At 44.3% G+C, this 26623-nt stretch overlaps 1 pseudogene; it reads right to left on the reverse strand.

The window, feature by feature from the left end:
• Positions 1 to 2329: 2329 nt before the first annotated feature.
• Positions 2330 to 7994, reverse strand: LOC118597734 (annotated as a pseudogene).
• Positions 7995 to 26623: the final 18629 nt, after the last annotated feature.

Consider the following 26623-nt stretch of genomic DNA (forward strand, 5'->3'; position numbering starts at 1 on the left):
AATACTACACATAATGTACACACATACATACACACGTATACCCACACCCACACACCAACCTATCTTCTGTAACATACAGTTTATAATCAAGGATGGAGATATTCTGAAGGACAATTAAAGGAAGAGTTTATGTCTTTTGTTGCCTGGGTGAATGAGATTTCCCTCACTTTGGAGCTTTTAAATTAGTTTTAAAATAATTAATTACATTAAGCAGGTACTTTGAAGACAGTCCTGCTTCACAAACTACCCCAAAAGGGTGAGCGACAGCAGCAATCCTGTGTCCTCATAGCCTGTGGATAGGATGGCTTGTGCAGGCTGACTCTGTTCAGTGCCAGCGCTTTCAGATCAGGCCCAGCTTGGGGAGGCTACTGCTCCCCGAGTCTATTTGTTCTGGAGCCTGAGCTAAAAGATAGCAAGGTCCCTAGGGGACCTTTTCCTGGAGATGGTGTAAGCGCAGGAGGCCCAGGGGCAGAAACGAATGCTTCTGCAGGGCTCCTGTGTGTAGAATCCTGCCCTGCGAAGATGTATTGAATATTGAAGTCTGAGTCCCTGCCCATGTTTTACCAGTGAATGTGACCTCATTTGGTAATGGAGCCTTTGCAGATGCAGTCACATTAGGGTGACATCATAATGGATTAATGTGGGCCCTAATCCAGTGTCTGGTGTCCTCACAAAAGGGAAGAGACTTGGACACAGGTGCCCAGGAAGAATATCATGATGGTGAAGTGGAGATTTGTTAACACAACTAAGAATGGACCACAGGGTGGGAAGGAACCAGACGAGATTCCCTGAACTCAAAGAAGGATGGACTGAGTCTGCTGCCCCAGTCTGGCCTCCAGGAGTCAGAATGTGTGTGTGTGTGTGTGTGTGTGTGTGTGTGTGTGTGTGTTATGGTACCCTTGAGAAATGAATATAAGACTTAAGCCCATCCCTTGCCCATCTTCCATCGGTCAGTGCAGGTTGCAGGTAGCTGAGTTGAAAGTTGAGGGTCATAAAGAGTGTGCTGAATCTCTGCTTGGCCAGGTGATGGGTGGAAGGAGGGAGGAATTGGGGGTCAGAATTAGGCTACCACACAGGAGGATTCGGACACGAGTTTGCTGAAGCATCTTCAGATGGGATGCTAGAATCTGTGCACTAATAGCCTGGTGCTGTTCGAAGAGAGAGTTGAATTCTTGTTCTGAGGCTTGAGGCTCCATGATCTTAGGAGAACAACATGACCTTGAAAACATCACTTCCTTCATTTGTGCAGTGAGGACAATAACAGTGCCCCTCTCATAAGGCTCATTAATACTGCTCAAGTGGGTGTGTGTGAAGTGTTTATCTCGGCTACCAACATTAAACAGTCCAAATGCCCCAATAAATAGTAGCTAGTGCCATATTAGCACTGTAATAATAGAGCGGTAAGGACTTGGAAGCTCAGGGAGGAGTGTTCTACTAGCAATTTAGAACAGAAGTGGATGAATGGAAGACAGGCTATGCAAGGTAAACACTCAAATTTTCATTTGTGGAGCATGATGTAAGATATGCTAATGACCCTTTGGGTAGGCATGGGTTGTGTCTTGGGAAGAAAAGAAGAGCCTGTTTGCCTAGAGAATAGCCAGTTTCAGAGGACTGAAAGCTGTGTAGAAAAGGATGAAAGAAAGCCCCTAGCTACAGAGGCGTAAGGGCATGACTCTCAGGTATAGAAAAATAGGATATGGAGATTTTGTATGGGAAAACACTAGGTGTGGGGAGGGGAGGGTCATGCAGAAACAAGACTAAGCTTTGGCATCTCTATGGTAACATGCCTAGTCCTGGAATTGAGTGGACATGACATAGAGGTGTCATCTCGAGGCTTGATTACCTCACCTGCAGGGTGTATGCAACACAGAATGTAAGTCTGGGGGGGGACGGTGCTTCAGGCTGCCTTTTAAAAAAGTTATATTTTTAATTATTGTTTTAATTGTACAAATCAGTGGAGCATGCTAACTCTCCTGCTTTGATCATTACATGCTGCCGAATTATATTGACTGTGCTGTAGCAAGAGGAGCCAGCTTGTGAGAAAGTATGATGTGGCTCTGTACATCCAGAAATGTTTGGCCTGATGTGGTGGCCCATGCCTTTAATTCCAGCACTGGAGAGGTAGAGGCAGGAGGATCTCTGTGAGTTTCAGGCCAGCCAGGGCTACATAGTGAGACGCTGTCTCCAACCAACCAACAAACAAACATTCACCTTCTAAAGGAGCCATGACCCAAGGGAACAGAGTACCCATGGGTGAGGGGGAAGAGAGACTTGACTTGTTTTTTTTTTCTTTCTTTTTTAATTTTTAATGATGGGAACAAAAATATATCTAAAAGTGGAGCTTCTAGAAAAACCATTTGTTCTTCCCTGTCTTACATTGTTCCTCAGACTTGACCTTGGCCTCCTTCCTGGCCTTGTATTTTAGGGCTGGGTCACTAAAGGCATCCTTGTTGACAACAGATATCTTCTGTTGTGGGAAGGAGGTTGTTGTAGTTTTAAACTTTCACAAAGGACTTGATCTTAGATCTCTTGGTGATTTTCTTCTTGCCGATGGCAGCTGTCCCTTTTTGCGGATAGTGGTCAATTCCAGCCACCAGGGCATGGCTAAGGGCAGTCTGAGGTGCCCTCATCAATGTTCTTCACGATGACTGATTTGTGTCCAGAATAGCATCCAGCGAGGACTAGCACCACTTTCATAAATTTGCCAATTTCAACAGCAAGCAGCCACCACCCAGCAGAAAGGAAAGAAGGATACTTCTGATAACCTTTCACCTTGCAGAGTGGAGGCTTCACTCTGGAATCAGTTTTTCTTTTCTTTTCTTTTTTGTTTTGTTTTTCCAGACAGGATTTCTCTGCAGTTTTGGTGTCTGTCCTGGAACTCACTCTGTAGACTAGGCTGTCCTCGGACTCACAGAGATCCACCTGGTTCTGCCTCCCGAGTGCTGGAATTAAAGGTGTGTGCCACCACTGCCAGGCTGGAGTCAGTTTTGCTTATTCAAAGTTTCTGGTTGCCACATGATTAGATGAAATGGAACACTAACCTCTGCTTTTAGCAGCTAACAGATAGTGAAGTAATGGCAGGAGTGAATGCAGGCCAGGAGACACATGTCCTCTTCCCTGAGCTGGAAACAACAGACATCGTGAGCTTGTGACCTTCCTTGATAGCTAAAGCAAAGTATGTAGCTGACATATCTTATTTTTAAGGAAAACAAAAGTGTGTGTGTGTGTGTGTGTGTGTGTGTGTGTGAGAGAGAGAGAGAGAGAGAGAGAGAGAGAGACAGAGAGAGAGAGAGAGAGAGACAGAGAGAGAGAGAGACAGAGACAGAGACAGAGACAGAGAGACAGGGAGAGACAGAGACTCTGTCATAATCCCAAACTGTCAATAAAGTTAATCTTTCTATTTCAATGGTAAAGAAATGGCTTGAACTCAGAGTACTCACATGGTATACATTTATCTAAAATCATGGCCTGGCATGTTGCTTAGTAGTAGAGATATTTCATAGCATGTATGAAGCCCTGAGTTTGACTCCACAACCCTGCCAAGGAAAATCACGTTAAATGTCATCACATTAAACCCTGTAGACACCGCCCGGAGTTGGTATCTGGTATCTTATCACCTTTATTGCATAGGTCAGAAAACAAGCAAACATGGCATAGTCTATAGTCAGAAGTTTGCCTGTGTCCCGCCCAGTCTCCCAGCTGCTCAGACCCAAGTAAACACACAGAGGCCTATATTAATTATGACCTATATGGCCATGCCCTATGGCTCAAGCTTCTTGCTAGCCAGCTCTTATATCTTAAATTAATCCATTTCTATTAATCTATGTGTTGTCATGTGTTCTGTGGCTTTACGGGCATGTTTTCCTTCAGCGGCGGGCTGGCGTCTCTCATTCTGCCTCTATCTTTCTTCTTCCTGTCTCTTTTTTTCTCCTTTCCTGTCTCTCTCTTGGATTTCTTGCCTGGCTATATCCTGACTCACCATAGGCCAGAGCAGCTTCTTGATTAGCCAGTCATAGCAACATATTCACAGCATACAGAAAGACATTCCACGGCAACAGTCAGTCACTGGAGGTCACACGGTAGCCTGAAGAACTGACTTCAGGTCTCTTGGTGTTTGCCAGGTGTTTTGCTTCTACTGTCCACACTCTTAATGAACAGGGAAAACGTTTTCAAGGAGCTGACTCTCTCATCCCTCCACCCTCTTTTCCCTCAACCTTCCAAGTTGACTGGGTGGTAATCGGAGTTCACTGAAGGGCAAGGAGACCTAGGCTTGAGTAGCTCCTGATGTAGGATTAAGGACTGAGCCAAGAGGCACAAAATAATTTATTCTTTTGCTCAAGGCATGATAATTGTCTTCTTGTTAGGTATACCAGCTTCCTTCCCCAGCCCATCCCTATAAATTTGCACCTGGGACTCTTTAAAGAGGACGTCCCACCACTTGGAAGATCATCTTATGTCTCTGCCTTCTCTAAGGCTAAGTCAGGTGCCATCCACTCTCCTGTCTCCCTTCCTGGCTGTGAGTTTATTGGGAAGGCATGTGTCTTCTCGTCCTTTACCATCTAACCCCAGTACAGGAATCGCCACGGGTAGGAATCAGTTCACGTTGAATGGCTGATGGGCTATATCTCCATTGCCCATGAGTAATCAAAATGAAATAAATACCATGCTGGGCTGTTTGTCTTGCATTTTGGAGAAATGCTTTTGCTTACTCTAATTGAAAAGCAAAAGTTAAAGATGCATGCAACCTATTTTCTTCTGAAGGGAAATTTGTCTTGCTGTTTTATGTGCATGGGTAAAATGTGCTCATAAAGCAATCTGTTTGGAGAATGGCAAAATGTTTCAGGGGATTTCCTGTGAAATATCTTCTTTGTGTTGTTATTGATTTGCTCTGTGAAGATGACTGGGATGGCAAGAGCTACAGATGAAGTGAAGGGTTCCAAGTCTGTGCATGGAAGCAGAGTAGCCACACAAGAATGTATCATTAGGGAAGATGGATGCACATTTCAAGATTGCCTTAAACTAGTTACTCTTAAACATCTACAGTAAGAGCAGGGGAGAAATGTTTTTCTGGGAAAGCAAATTTTAGCTAATAATTTAAAGGAAGACAACATATTCCTGTAATAGTGATTTAGAACTTATGTTTAGCCAAAGTACTGCCAAAAGTGCTTCTCCTGTGTGTGTGTAAACAAGTGTACATGTGTATGCAGACACATCTGCCTGTGTGCATGCTTGTGGTGGCCAGAAGAGGATGTCAGGTGTCCTCTATCTGTCTCAGCCTTATTCTTCTGAGACAGGGTATCTTACAGAACTCGAGTCCTTTATAGACTGGCAGGCAAGAGGGCTCTAGGGTCTGCCTGTCTCTGACCTCTAAACACTGGGGTTACAGGCATGTGCAGCTGTGCCAGGAGTTTACATGAGTGCTGTGGATTAGAACTCAGGTCCTCACTCTTATTCATTGCCATCTTCCCAGCTGCAAAAGTGGTTTTTATTGACACTTCCTGTCTAATATGCTTTTTTGAGTTACTCATGATTGTTCTTATGATCAAAGTGAATCATCCATATTACTTGTCAATCAAAATATTATTTTCTCTTTTGGATTTTTGAGACATGGTTTCTCTGTGTAGCTTTGGCTACCCCAGAACTCTCTCTCTGTAGACCAGGCTGACCTCAAACTCAGAAGTCTGCCTGCCTCTGCCTCCCCAGTTCTTGGTTTAAAGGTGTGCACCACCACCACCCGGCCTATTATTTTCTTATATATAAGAAGGAAACCATATCTGTTTTCTGGGGGATGAGCTGATTAAATGTTGAAGGGTCAGAGGTCACAGACTTGGGGAAGAAGAGACACAAAGTTGCAACTGTGCATCTCTTTGGGATAAAACAGGGACTCTTAGAAGTTAATCTTGTTGCTTGTTTATTTATACCTTTGTCTAATCAACCAAGAAGAAAATGAGGTGCCAACATCTGGAAGCTTGGCTTTTGCATATTTATGTATCTCGTGGCTCCTTGGCTTTAAAGAGTGAGCAGTAGTTGTCAAGACAATTCAGGCACATTGTGCCAAGCAGGTTTTCCCCAAAAGCTTACATTGCTTCATGCTATTGTCTCTTTCTTTTGTAGAACACTACTATGTAATCTTTGGGTGGGAAAAAAGTGGACTAAAGTCAAACTTCAGAATTAGAAGTGTTTTCAAGACGATTATAAGAATTATTTATTGGGTGCTTATGATGAGTCACTGGGAAACAGTTTATGTGGATTATCTTATTTATTCTCAGAAAAATCCTACAACCTCAACATTTTTAATACCAGTCTTTGAGATAAAGAAATTGTGGGTTAAAGAAGTAAATGTTGCCAAGTGTGTTGGTGTACACCTTTAATTCTAGCACTAGGGAGGTGGAAACAGGTGGATCTCTAAAAGTTTGCTGCCAGCCTGGTTGACATAGCAAGTTCTAGGCCAGCCAAGGCGCCATAGTGAAGAAGAGGAGGAGGAGGAAGAAGAAAGAAGAGGAAGAAGATGATGAAGAAGAAGGAGGAGGAGGATGAGGAGGAGGAGGAGGAGAAGTAGGAAGAGGAGGAGGAGGAGGAGAAGCAGGGCTGGAGAGATGGCCCAGTTGGTAAAGCACTTAAAAGCTAGACATAGCTAAACATGGCGGTACACCCCTGTAACCCCAGTGCTGTGTGGAGACAAGTGGATCTCCGAGGCTCAGTGACACCCCACCCCCACTCCCGCAGCTTAGCTAAATCAATGAGCTTGAGGTTCACTGGAAGATTCTGTCTCAAAAACTGAAGATGGAGAGAGACTGGGTAAAGACACCCACATCTACCCCTAACCTCCACACACACCTGCACACACATGTCCCCCTCCATATAACACACACTTGTCTCCTTCCACCACCAAGAAAGCAGAGGAAATGATTCAAAGCTTTTGAGATATCAAATGATATCACTGAAATGAGATCCCAAGCTAGACTGGCAGTCTATTCCCCTTGACCATGAATGTTGCATTACTAGACACTACTTTGCATTTGAATTTCTTCTACAAAAACCCCACCAGGTGATCTGGCTGCATTTGAATCCTTTAATGACCTTGGGAGCTCTATATGAACAGAAGTGGTATATATTTTTTCTGAAATTATCCTCAACATGTGTCTTAAGTGGGCTTTAATAGCTGTTCAGTATTCATGGCCACTGGTGTTTGTTGGATGAGCAAACTCCCCTGAAAGAGCTTACGGGCACATTAAACTACTATTAGCAGAGAGCATGAGAGTGTCCATGTAACGATATGGTTCTTCTGCCCCATTTAAAGATATATCTCTTAACACATAGAGACAAACTAAAAGGCCGGAAAGAGCCTAACCCACGCTGTGAAGCAGTCGGTGGCTTCTTTCAACTCACTTCCCACCCAGGTCTATGCTTGGTGCTAACACATGTCTGTCTGCTCTGTGCCTCCTTTCCCATCTGTCTGTCACTTTCCCCTTTCCATTGCTCCCTCCATCTTTTCCCCATGTCAGCAGAGAATCGGGGACTGGAGCGTTTCACAAGCCATGACAACAATGGCTGAATCTCAGAAGCCAGTTAGCTCCCAAACTCATCAATGAGTCAATAACTAAAACATTTATTTTTATCACAAACACCTTTTCTTTTCTAGACATAAGAACATTTACTGCTACATAGTTTTTGCAAGCTGCATTCATTATTGCATAACATGGGTGGAGGGGGCACCCCAAAGATGGCCCTTTGATGCCATCTACTAGCTTCAAGCTTGCCGTTATTTATTTCTTTTTAAGCACTGAGAAATCTGTGTTAGCTATTTTGCTCCATCGTCTCCATGACCGGTAGCGCTAGTGTGATGCTCAGGGCTTGGATTTTATATTCAGCCTTCTGCAGAGCCTCCAAAATGAGGAGCTGGGCACAGATGGAGAAAAAAAAAATATGGAGAAGTTCACCTTTTCCGAAAGCAGCTCACAGTCCTCTGCACATGGCTCAGCATCAGGCGGCATAATGAGATTTTCCCCAGCACAAAGCGCAAGGCTTCCACTTTGTGAATATGCAAGCCATGTGCAGGAGCAGGTGCAGGATGACTGATGGAATTCCAGCTCCAGGAAACTTCCTGCAGAGCTCAGGTTGAGCCCTCCCGCTCTTTGCTTCTCATTGCTCTTCCGACCAATTTCAGGCATGAATTTGGAAAACGAAAGGCTAGCACCTTGTGGCATAAGTAAATGGACTCATTTGCGAGGCAGGCGGGGTGGGGAGGTGGGGGGGGGGGGGGAGTGTCCTTTTGGACCACCCTCTTGTGGGTGGAAGATATGGATAGAGTTCTCTCATGAATCCTGCTCAGTTTTGCACAGAAGTAGTTTTTCAGGCAGCATTAGACATCTGCTGTGAGCTAGCAATGCCAACATCTGCTATAGAGCTGGAAAAGGCAACCTAATGTTTCAGACTCCAGCTACCCTACCTCAAAGGGAATCACAGAGAAGACATGTCTGGTGTCTTCAAACCCTACCTGCCTAAAAATATACCCGGGCTGGGGATAGACACACACACACACACACACACACACACACATACACACACACACACACACACACACACACACACACACACGCCAGTTTTTTGTTTTGTTTTGTTTTTTTTTAAATCTCAGGGCTTTTTTTTCTTAAACAGAAAGATTTTCCAACAACAAGGAAAGCACCAGCATTGTTCTTGGCTCCTGACTTTTTATGTTGCACCAAAGTAGGCAACTACAATGAATGAATGAGAGAGAAACAAAATCACCCCTCTCACCCTGGAAATGCAGCAGAAAGGATGGAAATTGGGCGAGGCTAAGAACCTGTGTCACCCATGCTATTTGGAGCAGCGTAGAGGGTGAAAAAAGGTAAGGTGCTTAAATTGTCGCATTAAGACAGCCTGGGCGCTAATACCTCCATTTATCAGTTCCCTCTCAGCCTTCATCATGCTTGTCTCATTCAGCTGGAGAAGGCATAAGTGACCCTGTTCTCCACAGCACTTCCAGATAATTCTGACCCTTGAGAAGATTTGCTGTGGGATGTTCTGTATGTTAAATGTGTTGCTCTGATTGGTTAATAAATAAAACACTGATTGGCCAGTAACCAGGCAGGAAGTATAGGCAGGACAAGGAGAGAGGAGAATTCTGGGAAGTAGAAGGCTGAGTCAGGAGATGCTACCAGCTGCTGCCATGAGTACCAACATGTAAGATACTGGTAAGCCGTGAGCCATGTGGCAAAGTATAGATTTATAGAAATGGGTTAAGATGTAAGAACTAGATAGCTAGAAGCCTGAGCCATTAGGCCGAACAGTTTAAATAATTATAAGAATCTGTGTGTTTATTTTATAAGTGGGCTGCGGGACTGGCGGGTGCTGGAGAGAAACTCTCCAGCTACAAAGGTTCTCTAGGGCAGGCAGTGATGGGGCACTTGTCTTCAGTCTGGAAGCTCTCCTCCTGTTAGCATCCCGAGATGGACGTAAGAGTAGTAAGTTACCAAGGTGGTTTTGGAGATGGTGACCACAGGCTAATGACGCTTCACGGTTTCCCCACTGCAAGGGAGCATCATGACCCGTAAATAAGTGCAGGCTGTGGCCCGATCATACTGGGGTCTCCTGGCTCTGGAGTGGCAGGGGATGGGGGTTGATAGGGGTGGGGAACTCTTGACCCAACAATCCTCCTAAACCTCCCCTACACAGGCCTTAGAAAGAGAGAATGGTTCCAGCAGGTTCCTCCTCTGGACATGCTCAGGTACAACCCGTAGCCCAGAGCTTTCCTCTGCCTAAAGACCCACGGCCTCACACTCCTGTCTTAGAAACCACATCCTCTTCTGCTCCCGATGAGTGTTTTCTTCACAGAAGTATCCCTACGGTTTTTCAGAGCCTGTATCCCTACCATTATCTATCCAAGTCACTCAGAAACAGGGAGAGCCTTTTAGAAGATAAACCTATTTGATTAAATGATAAATATGATTTTTAAAACAATCACGCACCATTAAAACATTCACCTTCGGGGTGGTATCAATTCTTTCAACCACCCTTTTTATCTTAAGAATTTCTTTCCTGGAAGTAAGGCTTTTTAGTAATTTTAGGTGATTTTCTGAGATTTTTTTTTTCCCCCTCCTTACTCTATATAACAGATTTTTGTTAGTTGGTTGGTTGTTATTATTTCTTTTCTTTTTTGGAGTCAGGATCTTACTACATCTCCCAGGCTGGTCTCAAACTCATGGCAATCCTTCTGCTTCAACCTCTGTGCACTGAGATTACAATGTGTGAGCCACCGTGCTTGGCCCTTTGCTGTTTCTTGGTTCTTCCATTTTGGGTGGGTGCCTATTGATTCTGCTGGGGCAGTAACTATTAGCTCTTATAACCCCATTTCCTTGCTCTGCCTATCTGCAACGACAATTTCATAACTTTTAATGTTATTGTAAGTACATTAAATATAGATCATTGCTGAGCCAACTACTGTAATTCATTTTTGTATTAAGTCATCTATTGCTGCAAACTAAATTTTACCAAAAGTTAACAACTGCAAATGATAATTACCATTTCTATGTCATGATCGGTGTGTCTTAGTATGTGAATGGCTTTAGCTGGGTGGTTCTGGCTTCAGACTTCTTGGAAGGCTTCAGTCAGTATGTCAACCTTGTAGAGGTTAGTTATACTTTTATTTTTACCATAGGGTGGATAATTTATAAATGAAAGAGGTTTATTTAGGGAGGCCCAAGAGCGTGGCACTGGCTTGTGCTTGTCTTAGTGAACGCATCAAGGAAGATGATGTCACAATGGTGGGAGCACACACTATGGGGAGACACGAAGTCTGGACAATTTAGGGGTTTTCTCCTCACAGTTTGCCTTTTGAGACAGAGTCTCCTTGTTTGGCTTAGGCTGGCCTTGAACTTGATATACAAGCAAAGTTCAGGGTATGTGTGTATTCTTGTGTGTGTGCAGAAGTGTGTGAGTGCAAGTGAGTGCAAAGACCCTGGGTCAACATCGGATATCTCTTTAATCATTTTTTACACTATTATTATTGTTGTTGTTGTTATTTTGAGACAGGGTCTCTTACTGAACCCAGAGCTCACTAATTTTGTTAGACTGGCTGTCCAGGAAGCCCCAGGAATCCTCCTGTCTACCTCCCCAGAGCTGGGATTATGGGCACATCTCACTGCACCTGGCTTTCTTGTGGATGCTGGGGATAGAACGCAGGTCCTCACGATCATGCAGCAAGTACTTTACCAGCTGAGCCTTCTCCAGCCCAGGCTTATTCATTGGGAGAAAGAATTCATGGGAGCTACCTTAATCTGTTATAATGATCTTCCATGACACCCCGCCTCTTAAAGGAACATCCTCCTCTTAATACCAGTGCAGAGATAAGGTTTCAATACTCCATGGGAAAAACCACACTGAGTGATTGATGTCTCTCCCACACACGCATTCACTTACCTCTTTGTGAAGGTTCATAAAAGGCTCCTGCCAAGGCAGTATCAGCTCAAAGTTTACAATTTCACTGTCTAAATCAGGTCCAAGCAAAGATGAAGCTGACAGCCGACATTCTTTAAGATTCTTTCTCAATGTAAAAATCTGAAAACTAAAGAGACAACTTGTCTCTGGCACACATACTCAGCATGCATTGGTAGAGCAGGCATATGATAAATGCTAGAAACCCTCCTATCCAAAAGGAGAGGGGAAAACCACACAGGAACCAGTGGTTCAGTGCAACTATTAAATTTAGTGGGACATGGGGACATGGGCTAGTGAGGTGGCTTAGCAATTAGAAGAGCTTGCTGTCAATCTCGATGACCTGAGTTCAATCCTTGGGACTTACGTGATGGAAAGAGAGAAATGACTCCAACAGTTTGTACTCCACTATACACTCGTGCACACACATGCACACACACACACACAGAGAGAGAGAGAGAGAGAGAGAGAGAGAGAGAGAGAGAGAGAGAGAGAGAGTAGTACATAATGTTGTATTTGTTTTAATTTAATAAGACACAGTTGATATTTCTTGATTAGGATTCAAGATCTAGGGAGACTTCTCCCTGGTTGCTGGCTGTGCCCTCCGAGTGTTTTTTATCTTCTGAGTCATTCTTCCATTTCCATGAATGGAAAGCAAAGTTCTTTTTTAGACGCATTCTTAATGCCAGGCATTCCATAGAAACTGACTGCTGACCTGTCCTGTCATCCCCTACCCCCGACTCATAAAGCTTGTGTTTGCAGCTCAGGCATTTCTTTCAGCCTGTTTTCTGCAGGTAAAAGTTTGAAAACCCCCCAAACCGTCTTTCTAACTGGTTCTGTGTTTATTGCTTTCAGTACAACATGGAGATCATTTTGCCAATATAATTTTATAGCGCTTTTATATGTCTCCCGCAAATCTTCCTGGGGTTCATGCCGTTAGAACAAAGCTATACCCAGAGAGCCTCTGAGACGAGAGCCCTTCTTTACTTGGGTTTCCGCCGAGAAGGCAATAGGACAGTGTTCTTAACTTTCTTACAAGTGTTGGCTTTCTCTTTTAGTTTTTAAGACAGTCTTACTTTGTAGCCTAGGGTGGCCTAGAACTCATGGTAACATTGCTACCTCTGAAGCTCTGTGATTAGAGGCTTGAGGCCCTGGGCCCAGCATAAGCCTTGATTATTTCTAGAGTTTTAAGTCTTTCTTTCTTTTCTGAACCGCCCCTTTGACTTCACCTTTACAGTATTGCTTTACTTGCACAGCGTGGACCCGCTCTTTGCCCAGCAGCCACGTCTTAGTTTTAAAAAGAATTTTTCATATAAAAATGATGGAAAAGTTCCACTTGCTGTGTCTTATGTGCTTTTTATTAAATAGTCTTTCTTGCAGTGATTACCCACTCCCAAGTTAGATTACCGCATGACTCTTGAGTTAGATTACCTAATAAATAGATATATTTCCTATTTTAAATTTATGATAGACAATAGTATTTCCAAACTTTCTATTACTGTGTAGCAAGAGCCCCCTGAATTCTACTTTCTGATAGGATTCCCCATTTCATTGATTTGGAATTTTCTCAAAAACCATCAGTCTTTACTAACAGTATCTAGTTTTTGTTTATTTCACGCATGGTCTTGTTCTGTAGTCCATATTGGCCTTGAATTTGTTATCCTCAGTCTCCTGGGTGCTGGGATTATAGGCACGTGACACTACTATTCATAATATAAAACTAACACTCTGCCCAATGTCCCCTGTTTGGTCCAGATCCATACCCACCCCTTAAGGGTTTTATTACAGCTACATCCAAGTTGACTCAGTGGCATAGAATAGAAATAAACATTGTTCTGTGCTTTCTGAGGGTCCAGATTTCAGGGGTGTTTGGGGAAGATGGCCTGGCTTATAGTCAGAGTATTGACTGGGGACTCATAGTATCTATCATCTTGAGTTGGGTTCCTGGATAGCTCATTCACATGACTGGCTGCTGGCTAGCTCCAGATCCTAAGGCTATGGAGCATTGTTGTACAGTGGAAGCTGGCTTCCTCCAGAGCAAACCCATTTGAGAGATCAAGCTGAAAGTCTCAGTGCCTTTTGTAACCTAACATTGAATCTCACAATCATTTCTACAAAACTCTCTTGTTGCATGGTCAGCCCTACTGAATATGGGAGGGAATTACACAAGGGCACGAAAACCAGGAAATGGGTAGTGTCTGGATCTATTTTAGAAGCTGGTTAGCAGCACAGTTTTCTTGTTAGTTTTTTCCTGTGACTGATAATTGCCATGGAGGAAGTTGGATCTCCTCCAATACTTCAATATCTTTAAAAAAAAAAAAATACTTAGGAATTCTTCCAAACACTGAAAAACATCAGATTATGCTCACTTGTGTTATTTTTGTCATGTGGGTGCTACTCTTCCATAGCCAAAGATCTTCCTGTTCCTTCTGGACTGGTTCCTTTCTAAGCTTTTAACCTGGTTTTCACTGTAGGACTTCCTTTTGCTGTTCCTCTGTATTCTAACTCTTATTTTCTGTATCCCCCGATGGAGTTTGATTGTGTAGTGTCCCCCACAGGATCATATATTGGAACCCTTGGTGCCCAGGTGGTGGATTGTTTTGAAGGTGATGCCTTACTGGAGGAAGTGGATCACTGGGGTGAGCCTTGAGGTTTTATAACCCAGCCCCACTTCCTGTTTCCTGTTCGTTGTCCCACTTCCCATACAGTGTGACCATCTGCCTCCCTGTCCCCAAGACTGTGCCCTCTCTACCATCATGGGAGGTATCCCCCCAGAACTATAAGCTAAAATAAACCCTTTTTCCTTAAGTTGCATTTGCCAGGTTGTTTTATGACAACACAGGGATGTAACTAAAACAGTGCCTCTTTGTCTCTGCTAGATTTCTTCTCCCGCATCTTTATTTCAAGCTCTAGGAATTTGAGAAGAGGGGGATGAGTGTGTTGATGAGTTCCGTGTGTCGGAAAACGTCCTCATTCCTTCTTCCTTGGCTCCTTGACTGCACACTCACGCAACAGAAATAACAAAGATGTGCCGATGAGCTTGGCGAATGTGGGTGGAGTTTGCCAAGTTGTAGGCTCCCTTGTCTCAGAGGATCAAGGAACGAAGAAGTTTGACCCTTCTGTTGGTAGATTCTCTGAAGATGAACCTTCCACCACCCCCCACCCCATCTCCAGAGTGGGAGGGGAGTGACAGGACCAAGGACCTCACAGTTCACAGCACAGCAGGTCTTGAATCACTCTGCACACAGCACCAAGCCTGCCTCCTGTGCTCTATGACACAGGGTCTTTCACTGCAGTCCAGGCTTGCCTGAAACCTACTATGTAGCCCCAGCTGTCCTTGAACCCACAGAAATCCCCCTCCCTGCCTCTTGAGTTCTGGGATAATGGGCGTGAGTCCTCACACCCGGGACACCAAGTCTCTTTAGTCCCTAACTGAATCTAATGGCTCCAAATTTGCAGTCCACTTTCTCTAGAAAACAAGAAGCCACACTTGCTTCTCAAGCAGAAGAGGGCAGGGACTAGTTACCTGACTCCTGGGGGATCGGGAACTCAGTCTGGGGCCTTTCAAAAGGATACCCCTGTTTGTCATTGCTTAGTCGACCCTGAACTTTGCAATCTACCCTCCTCTTCTGGTCTAAATCAGCCCGTCATTTGTCTTTATTACTTCTCCCACCTACAGACACTTAGCTTCTTGAGGTGATATTGTGTTCCCCAAAATATTGTGCGCCCTAATAAACTTATCTGGGGTCAGAGAACAGAACAGCTACTAGATATAGACGCCAGAAAATGGTGGCACACATGCCTTTAATACTAGCATTCCAGAGGGAGAAATCCCTCTGGATCTCTGTGAGTTCAAGGCCACATTGGAAACAGCCAGTCATGGTGACACACACCTTTAATCCCAGGAAGTGATGGCAGAAAGGTATATAAGGCATGAAAAACAGGAACCAGAAGCAGTTCAGCTGAGACCCATTTGGATGAGGACTCAGAGGCTTCCAGTCTGAGGTATTGGAGAGGTTGGATGTGGCTTGTTCTGCTTCTCTGATCTTCCAGCGCTCACCCCAGTAACTGGCTCCAGGCTTGTTTTTATTAATAAGACCTGTTAAGATTCGTGCTACAGCTTCTGATGTTTCCCTTCTCCATTTCCATTTCCTTTGCCTGTGGGCTGGCACCCTTCTGGACATTTGTATTTTTACAATAAGGGCTTTGGAAGGGAAAAGAGGGAGAAATATTTTTGTTGGTTTCCCTACACATAATGAATGGATAGAGTCCAGGTGAACGATTTGAACTTGCAAAATAAAGGAATAACATAAAGACTCAAAACCAAAGAAACTCACCCTCTCACCCCTGCAGACAAAGAGGCCCAGAGTGACCATGCCCTTTGACCCCCTTCTCCAGCACTCAGCCCACATCCAGGCATCTGAGCAGTGTTGCTGGCTTGACTTCTGGGGCCAAGGGGAGCAGATGGCTTTCAAAACCTGATTAATCTTTCTTCCCTTGCTTTGGTTTCCAGCTGTGGTTCAGGCTCCTCTTCCTGGCATGGAGCCATTTCTTCTGAGTCTTTTTGTCCCTGGCAAAATGTCAGAAACACGGCTATCTTTCGCTAAACCTCCCTGGTCACCAGCTTCACATTGCTGGCCAGAATTGCTTTTTTTTTTTTTTTTTTTTCTTAAATAGCAAAGCCACTATTAGCTGGGGACCATCGCCCACTGTAGAATGAAGCCGACTGCTTCATCTATTGTCTTGACCCTGTTATACAGCGAAAAATCAGTTGGAGTCTCTCAAGATCCCAGAAGTTTCTCAAGGGAGTTGCTAGAGTTGGACCTGCCAGAGAAGCCACTTCTGGGGCTTTTAGAGCTGTGTTTCAAACTCACATGGCATGGCATAAAACATAATGGAATTGTTGAGCATTAGGTACAGGAATCTTGCAAAGGGTTGGCCAACTTTGGTAGCCTTGAAGCAGTCCACCTTGACACTTGGTTTGGGGATGATTAACTTCTTTTAAGACCCGCTTTCCTTTAAGAGGGCCTTCTGAGTCTGAGATGTGCATTGAGATGTCCAGGGAGTATGATCACATGACATACATCCAGACTCTACTCAGAGCAACGCTTACAGCCAAGGTGCTTGCGTTTTAAAAGTTCTCCAGGAGACTTTGTTTAAGACCTGTTCTACAGAAAGTCTCTGAAGTGGAAGAGGCAGCCCAGTATCATAATGATTAAAGAAACAAAACCTCTGGACACCTGGGTGCAGGTCCTGGCCTTCCCTAAGTCACTTCTTTCTTTGGTAAGGAGGCTGTATTCTTTGCCATCCATAGTAAGACACATACAATAGCAAAGTGGAGACTATTAATAATTACATCAGGACAAGAGGCATAAATTGAGACTGTCTGAAAAACCCGGTCACCTAACTCAGTAATCAAATGAGAGACCGGAACAGAGAACTCTGAGGTCACTCCTGATTTATGATTCCATAATTCATGATAATGGGACAAGTATAAAGCATATATTCATTCCAAGTGCAGCAGGGCAGAGTCGGTGAGACAAGGTCTCCAGGCAGGGAAGCTGAACCAAGAGCCATATCTAACTCAGGCTGAGTGGGTGACACACAAGGAAAGAGAGGCTAAGGAATAAAGCCAGCAGGATCATGTGACCCAAGTCCAAAGGCCTGGGCCAGCAGGGGCCAAACCACAGAGAGCGTTTGCAGGGACAGCTGCTCTCGCCACCAGAGCCCCAAGCAGAGACACGAATGCAGTGTGAGGTCTGTTGACATTTACATATTTCTGGGTCATATTCCAATATGGCGGCCAGAGACATTTACCCACACTTCTGTAATCTTTCCAGTCTGCTATCCAAACAATCTGGGTGGCCATATCCTAGATGACTTTCTGCTACATGGCACAATTTGAAGAAAAAAAAAGTGAGGGGCGGGGTGTGAGGTTAATTCAGTGCTCAGGTTAATGATACATTAGTACATAAATCAAATCATATACAAATTACCAAATTTCTAAAAATCAAAGTGAATAAACCACCTGTATTAAAATACCTCCAATTTTATATTTCATGTTTTAGAAAGTATTTTGGCTCTCTGCATTGTCTTGTTGGAGTGTGAAAAGTCAGCCCTGTAAATCTATGGCACCAAGAATTTTTGATGTATGTAGAAGGTATAAGCTCAGGGCAGTTGGGCTTTGATGGCCTGTTTCTACTCTATTATATGTTGGTGAGATTTAGGTTGTATAAGAATGAGATACCACAAAGCCAGCACTTTATAAACCTGGGGACAGAGGCTGCAATCACTTGTTTGTGATGGTTTGGGCGTGAGGGGAGTTAGCAAAAAGAGTGAGGGAAAGGGATGGGGTTGGGGGAGGAGCAAACCTCTGGAGAGACAGCAGAGAGAGGAGGGAAGAGGGGCATGTGAGTGCATGTGTGCTCATGTGAGTGCGTGTGTGTGTGTGTGTGTGTGTGTGTGTGTGTGTGTGTGTGCATGTACACATGTGGATGGGCATCCAGAAGAAAAAGGAAAATTCTAGGATAGGACTTTTAGTGAGAACCTCAAAAACTATTTGCACCAGAACACAGGATATAGGATGGCTCACATCAGTGCTGAGCTATCTGGATGGGCACTATCCAGTTCATACCACAGAGGTTTGAGTTCTTGCTGTTTGGTAGGAAATGACTCACTGTGGCTGTGCCTCGGGGGTGTCATTAGAAGGACTGTCATTGATGGAAAGGCTCCCACTACCGCCCTGGGATGAAGCTCCACTCTCACAGCTGCACCATCAATTCTCGGGACCTGTGCCTTGCGTGCAGTGGAATGCACATATGCTTAGCTATGTCATGCATGCAGTGGAATGAGCACATGCTTAGCTCTATGGCTTGTGCGCACGTACTTAGCCCAGGTTTAGAAAGCTCCTGGCTGCAAAATGGTTTCCCTGCTAACAGATTTTTATCTTTGACTAAGAGTGGAAGTAGGGGTAGGAAATTACCGTTGTCGTTTCCAGGGAGGCTTGGACAGGGGCGCGTGTCCCTGAGGGGATGCAAGTGGAGAAGGAGCTGAGAGGTTATCATTTGGCTCATTAGGGAACATCTCAGAGTGAGGGAGCCAGAATAGCATGCAAGAGGCTGGAGTCTCCAGGGAAAGCTTTGGAAATAAACAGCAATCACTTGCTTTTACCTGAGGAACACTGAACGTGTGGACCTTTCTGTATTTCTCTACTGTGCTCTTCTTAGTGGACTGGTGAGGGCCAAGAAAGTACTTGACATGCAAATGCCATGTTGGGCCTTTCAGTCCAGAGTAACCAGACTAAAGTAGAATGAAATGGACCTGCAACAAAAGAAAAGATAGCACACCTAAGGCTTAAGAGTCCTGGATATCACTCCCTAAAGTTTTAGAGAGATGACATAAAGTATATGACTTTTTTTTAATAGTGAGTAGTAAAGTTGGGAAACTTCTACATGATGGATTAATGCATTTAGGGATGACAGACACTAAAAAAATATAAGTAGCCAGGAAAGGCGTGGGTGAATTGGTCCACAGTGTCCTAGACTACCTTCATGTACTCACATCTTTTGCTAAAGAGAAAAGTAAACCCTGACCCTTGATGTGTAACTCACCTGGCCTCCTTGTGCACCTCCCAGGCCCATGGCCAAGTGGACTAGAGCTGGGTACGGGATACCTAACCTGAGACCCGCCAACCATAACCTCAGTTGTTATTTCTTGGTTTGTTGTTGCCTTTCTGCTTGTTTTAGACAGGGTTTCTCTTGGTAGCTCAGGCTTCCCGTGACTTCTATGCAGCCTAGGATGGCTTCAAGCATGCTGAGACCCTCCTACATATGCCTCTTGAGTGCTGATATTACAGGCTGGGGCCACCGTGCCTGACTATTTTGATTTCATTTAATCATGGATGGTGCCGGCAGACTATTCTCCCTTAGATTCCAGTCTTAAAGAACCTTATGTCACTTGAAATCCAGAGAGAGCTATCCTAGACATAATCCAAGACAAGAAAAGAAGGAAAGAATTAAGTGAGAAAGAAAGAAATAAAGCAAGCAATCAATCAAGCAAGCAAGCAAGCAAGAAGGGAGAAGGTGTCTAGTTCCCAGGAGAGCAGAGGGTCCAGTCCTACCTAGAGTCAATACTCTGTCTCTGTGCCAGGGACACTGCTGTACCTCTCTACGCCATGTCACATTTAACCTTTGAACTCACTCAGCAAGGCAGCAGCCATTCTTAGTTCCATCCTACAGAAGAGGATATTGAGTTGAGAGAGATGATAGTGAACAGACAGTTAGGTGAGCCTCCACCATTCCCGTGGCTTCCAGCATAATCGTGTCTCAACACGTGCTCCATAAAAATGATCTCTTTCCTGGCATGACTTCTTTGTCTAGACAGTGAGCTCTGGGTCATTCATCCTTCAGTCTGTTGGATGAATGGACCGATTGTCACTGGTTCTTGGTTGTTAGTGGGTCCACCACAGGTTTCACCTGCCTTTCCCAGGGCACTTTGCTCCCTCGGGAGGGGGGGGGGCAGGCCTCCTTTACATCTCCGTCCTCAGATAAATAAGTGGTTTTTAGAGTCTTCTTCCTCCAAAAAAAAAAAAAAAAAAAAAAAAAAAAATCTAGAATTTGTTATGAAAATGGATGGTTCTGCACTCAGTGCCTCTATTGTCTTTCCTTTAACATGGTACATCATGAAGACAAGACACAAAAAGTGAAGAACTTGGATTCGGGTCTACAGATCTGCGGAGTCCAAGACAATTTGATGGAACTCTGTTGATTTTGACAGTGATATGAGAGACAACCTTTTAGATCTAGAACCAGCACATCTCAGACATATGCCAACAAGTTGTTTTCTATAAGCCCGGCAAATGCTTTCCTGCAACCAACTAAGCTAACTGTAGGGTCAGAAATGCACTTAAAGAATCGGTAGGCAAGGCCAGCATGCTGGGCAGCCTGTTTATGGCTGCATGAATCGGAATCTCTTTCTCCCTTCTGATGATTTGTGCGTTCGTGTCTCTGTCGAATTCCCGAAAGAATCATCTCTTCCTGATGCAGAGGTACTAAGCAATGTCACCTGCAATTTGGTAGTTGTGTTGCATGAATAACAACTGAGGAGTTAACCTTTGACAAGGAGGAGCAACACCAAACTTCCTCCTTGTTTATTGGCTTCCCCTCAGCCAATAAACAATGAATAATACCTAGTACTGGCTGCATCCCAGCATGGAAGGAGATGGTGCTGTCTTCTTAAACAATGACTGTTGACTGGTGAGTGGGTTTTATCCACTCCATTTCTTACATGTTGGCTCTTGGGAGCCATGTGTGATTGCTGATTCCACGCCATACTCTCAGTCCCACAGGCAGAGCATAGAAAGCCAAGCTGAGAGGGAGTGAGTGATTCTGCATTCAGACAGTGACCTATCACAGATCTGCGGAATGTGACAGTTTCAAACGCCACGCGCCTGATTGATTTGTCCTTTTCCTGTCTGCAAGATTTCATGTGTAAATGTTTTAGAAGATTGCTAATGCCATGCCGATGAATCTCTTCAAGTGCTCTTCCTTTTGAGAATCACTAGCTATAGTCTCTTCTTGCCTGGCTGTTGCTCATCTTTTCTGTAGGCATTGTGAGGAATAAAGGGGGAGCATCACTTCTCCCTGATTCCTTCATGCAGACACAGCCTCGGCCGCGGTTTAGAATCTTTGTGTTCTTTGTTTCTCATTTGTTTTAAGGAGCCTCTCAACTCCAAATGGACTTTAGCTCCTAAAACTTCACCTGTCTGTTAATTCTCCTCAAGGATATTTTTGAAAAACAAAACAACAAAAAACCCCACAAGGCTAGAAGCAATGCTTCTGTCTTAGCTTGGTATTATGCATATACTATCAATCTTTCACTGCCTCCCCACTTCCCAGTCCGCCCCTTCCAGTCAGGTCCTGTGTTGCCCTCACCCGGCCCCAGCCTGATATACCCTCTGGAGAAGATGTTCCCTAGCCAAGTGCAGTCAGGTATCTTATTCCTACAGAAGAAGAGATATCACAATGATTTGAAGAAGACTGTTAAGGTCTAGAAGTCCATTAACGGACAGAAGCCAAACAGGTCTTAAGCAGAAGGTGACTCATGCCTACCTCTGAAGTTTACTGACACTGTACCCTTGCCCAAGATGCCCGAACCTCTAAGACTCATGCATGCATCTGTAAAATAGAGATGATATGACAACTTAGCTTGCAGGGTTGGAATCCCATGACATTGGTGTGTCAAGCCTTTAAGACAATGCTTGGCATGCAGATCCCTTTCCGTAACTGAGACTAGCAAAGAGGACTTCTGGTGTGCTCGAAAGGTCTTTGACTTAGGAGCTAGGAACCTAGGAACCTATTATTCGGAAGGTAGCTTCCGTCGCTGACTTCCCATTTGATTTCCGGTTCTCCAGTGTCACTTAAAAGGTAGGAGACTTATGGTCTTCTCTCCCTTCTTAGATTCAAGAAGTGAAAAGTGGAAGTTTGATGAAGACTCTCTCTGAGTGATTTATGGAGTAGGCTGACTTTACGAGTTTTTCTGAAAATGCTCTGGGCTAAGCTGGAGAAAAGATAATAGGAACATTTTTTTTTTTTTTTAAGAAAAAAATGTTCAGCAAGCTGCACTCAAAGAGATTGGACCATCTTTCTCCCTTGAAAAGCCTTTTGTGAGGAGCTGAAGACGAGCCACAACACAAGTAGATCCATCATTTTGGCAGGATGTTTTCCAAGAGCCCCGCGAGCACTCACTGTGACCCTAACTGACAACCTCTACTAATCTGGGACAATCTCACTGAAGGAGGCAAGCAGAACCACTTTTTCCAGCTTCAGTTTCTCATTAGGTCTAGACTGAAATCTCAAGCAACTTTTGAGAGAACACTGCAACATTTCAATTGCTTCCTTGATGGTTTCCTTGTGCGGCTTATCATCATGCCCCTCGTTTTTACCCAGCATGCAACAACCCTCAGAACAATGACTTCCAGCCCGATTCTCCCACTTAGCATTGCCTTATACGGTTTTCCTCACTTGCGACGGTCTACCTGTCCAACCGCTGTAATATCCTGCAGCTGCGACCTTTTCTTTCAGGAATGTGGAAAGGCAAGCTGATGTGGATGGAGAGACGTTAGTTGGTATGTCTAAATAAAACCAACCTTCATCGAGTTCTTGCTGCGTGCCAGGCAAGCTGTCCAGTGCTTTTTACGGTATATGCTTTCCTTTTATCCCTCCCTCCTAATGATCTTGGGAGGGTGGCCTTACTAATCTTTCCATTTTGCAGTCAAAAAGACTGCAAGAGAGGTAAAGCATTTTGCTTAGAGTCATGTGCTAGTAGTGCTGACCCTGGAACACTGGTCAGACTAGGCCTAACTCCATGCTCAGCCACACTGTGCTTTGAGCAGGATGCTGCATTGTCCTTGTTCTCCGAGGAGAATTGCAGGCTCCTGTAGGCATGAAGCATGCTTCCAGAGGCTGACAGTTCTTGTTCCCAGCTTGTTTCTCCTGCATAACTCATGCCACCGTGCTAGATGCTGGCCTTCTGTAACCCTTCATGGTTCCCCCCATCTCCTCCATGTTTTAATTGGAAGTTAAATTGCTATACAAACTGCTTTTTACAAATGCCTTGTTCCCGTCTCTCTATCCCTGCTCTCTCAGTTCTGTTCTCTAAGTTTTCCAGGGTTTTTTGGTTTTTTGTTTGTTTTTGGTTCAGAAAGTTCCATCTGAATCCATGGGAATGCTTCTAGGTTTCTCAAAGCGTGACTCTGAGGCACCAGCTTTCCCTGGGACTCCAGAATCATCTGCTGTAAGCCACTCAGTCCTTCAGCCACCGTCTCTTTAGAAGCAGAAGAAACCCACAACACCTGTTTGTAATGATCCCTACCTGGAGGAAATGATCAGAATCACACCCAGATTAGAATTAAATTTTAGGCCGCTAATTTCCATCTGGCTCCCTCTGGTTATAATCCAGACAGAGCCTTAAACAAATGGTCCCAATGTGTATGGGACACACCTGTCAAACGTCTCATCTCTTCTAATCAGATCTGGGAGTGTCTGTTTGTATCCCAAGGGGAGTGGTGGATTAAACTTCCATTTAGCTTGTGGCACTGTTTGCTTACTCTCTGGATGAATTCATACTGAACAAAGACTCTGGAAGGGTTGTTAATTACCCCTGTAATCTAATTTATTGCTCCTGGCACCTGATCTGTCCTATACCTTTGATAATGTTCATTTTATCCTTTTGTGAGCTGAGCCTGGTATTCACAGAAAGCTGCATGATATAATTTATTTCTCTGCATTTGCCTTCTAAATATTAATTCTATTGAAAACTGATTAAATAGATTATGTAAAGCATGGCCACTGCATCCACGTTAAAGGTTAATCATGCCATCATGTAGCCAGATCATTAATTTGCATTTGTCCCCCAGCGTTAATTATCAGGAAAGTTAAGGTGTAATGAATGGGTCACAGTCCTCAACTGAGGAGGTCACTGTATGCCTGTCTACAATAAAACTCCCAGGCAACAAACCTCAAAGGTTTGAGAAGCCAAGTACCTTGAGGACATTGATGGGCTAAATGTATCATGGGAGCAGCACTGTCTCTGTTCCAGAATTTGAGAAAGTTAAGTTTTACTAATTGCTATAGTTTGGGTTAGTACTCCCCAAAGGTCCCTGTGTAAAGGTTTGCTTCCCAGGGTAGCACTCTGGGAGATACTGTGGACCTTGGACAGATGACCTTATGTGAGCCTTAGGTCATGCCCTGGAGGGACTGTGGGGGCTGCTTCCCACCTCAAGGTGTCAGTACTTTCTTCAATATAGCTCCCACCATGTTATGCTGCCTTGGATGTGTTAGTTATTTTGGTGGTGCTCTTACCCTGTGAGGAAACGTCCCGAAACACGACAAATCCACAGAAGAGTTTTATTAAGATAGGAGAGAAAGAGACAGACATGAACAGGCCTGTAGGAAACACACATGGTCAAGAAGGAAAGGAGAGGCCGGTGCGAAATGGCGCCGGCTTATAAAGGGTGGGCCGCACATGCGTACAGGAACTCATGTGGCTATTCCACGCCTACGCATAGATCACATGGCTGCACGCACTTTGCGCAACCACGCAAAACCACGGGGTCCTGGTCATGCGAGATGTGTTGACCCAGAAATGGCTATTTTGAACCGGAAATAAATAGGTGGAAGTGTCTAGGTCAGCCAGTCCGCCAGGCATGCCCAACCATGGGAGCATGTTGTGAATTCATATCATCATGTCCAGACTAATGGGGGGCTGCCTCATCTTGAACTTCCAAACCCTGTCACTCTACAAAGTTAGCTGCCTCTGCTATTTCACTACAGTGGCGTAGCCGTGACTAACTCCTACAGTAGCCTTCTTTTCCTTCAGGTCTCTTAAGTGTTACTTTGCTTGTTGGGAAGCCAGGCATGGTTTAGTTTCAGGGACTCTGGGACACCCTACTGCTTCAAACGGGAATGTTGCTCAACATTCAAAACTTACTGGCCAGGAGAAACCAGAACTTACTGGCCTGTGAGCCCTCTTCATGCTTCGCCCTCCTTGGCCAGGGGTAGGATCAGCTGGGATGGAGCTTAAGGCTCCTGTTTATTTGGCTTTGTGAGCTTTCTCTAAGACATGTTACAGAAGAAGACAAGCCTGAAGTTTTATGCAACATGAATATGTATTTGGCATGTAAGAAGAACTCACGTCCATAAATTTTTAAAAGTGACTAATGCTATAAATATCCCAAAAGCCATAAAAATGACAATTTTTTTTACTTAAAGATATTTTCTCTGCCCTGATTTTGTATAAGACATTTTTCAGAATTTGGTCTGCCTGCTCTGATCATTTCTCTGTGCAACAACAATTTCATAACATCACTTTCTCTGCATGGGATAAGGGGATAATTCAGTGCTTCTCCCAGCATCGTGTCAGGATGTGTTTCCTATTGCGGGTAATTAGGTTGAAGAAAAGATTCTGACTACCCAGGCTGACACTCTGTTTTCAGTACTGCTTCTGGATGGCGCCTACAATGCAGGAACCCGATAAATTCCACTTCATACAATTGCTATCAAAAAGGGAAACATAGAGAGGAGCAGAATTTAAAGCTGGCTATGTTGTTATGCAGTACATCCCCGACCAGAGAGAACTTTAATTCTGTCTTCAACCCCATCCTCTACTTTAGTTTTTCTCACGTGATAGAATGTTCTAGACGAGGTTGGATCCCAGCGTTTCAGAACTCATTTCTTCTCCACTGTTCAGATAGTTGTTGACAGTCTCTGGAGAATTCACCTTTTGTTGTTGTTGTTGTTAGTTTTACATCTCTGTGTACGTGTGTGTGTTCACAATGAACACGTACTATTGTAAGCACATGAGGACCAAAGGACAACCCCAGGTGCTGGCTGTCATCCTCCCCCTGATTTCTTCATGTTTGATGCTGCCAACTCCAGGGTAGCATGCTTCCAAGGATCCTCCTGCTTCTGCTTCCCATCTCTCTGTAGAAGAGCGTGACATTACAGACACAGGCACCATATCCAGCCCTAGGTGGGTTCTGCGGACCCAAACATAGGTCCTTATGTTTGTATGGGAAGCATTTTACCCACAGAGCCATCTCTCCAGTCCCAAGAATTCACTCTTATCTTGATGTGACCTGTTTCCTTGTTAGGAGGCTGTGCAAGTCAGCAGTCAATGTAGGTATTCCCAGAAGGCACCCTACATGGGGATTGGCTATGTAAGTACATGATCCAGAACTTCAACAAAATATCCCACTTAACCAGTCTAAATGTATCCCCAACTCAAAATCCCCTCAGCTAGATACCTCAAAGATTGGTGGATACTCTGGGGCCTCCTGAAACATGGCCAAGAAGGGAGGTGGGAAAGTTGGAAGGCAAAAATCATCAAATTTAATTGAGTTAAAATGTGCTGTGTTGTCTATTATGCATGCAGCTATGTGGGTACAGTGTGTGTCATAGGCCTTTGAAAAGGGTCTTCAGAAATGAGGCCCTACAGGGCTAGGGGGTGTCTATGGATAGCATGTGGAGTGAGTAGAAAATTTAATAAAGAAAAATGGAAAATAAAATATCACCACAAAAAATAAAATAAATTTTAAAAAAAGAAAGAAAGAAATGAAGCCCTGAAACTTTACTTCACAGTATATCTGCCTCTGGAGACTTGGATCCTGAAT

Source organism: Onychomys torridus, chromosome 17, assembly GCF_903995425.1.
Source record: "Onychomys torridus chromosome 17, mOncTor1.1, whole genome shotgun sequence".
Taxonomy (NCBI): Eukaryota; Metazoa; Chordata; class Mammalia; order Rodentia; family Cricetidae; genus Onychomys; species Onychomys torridus.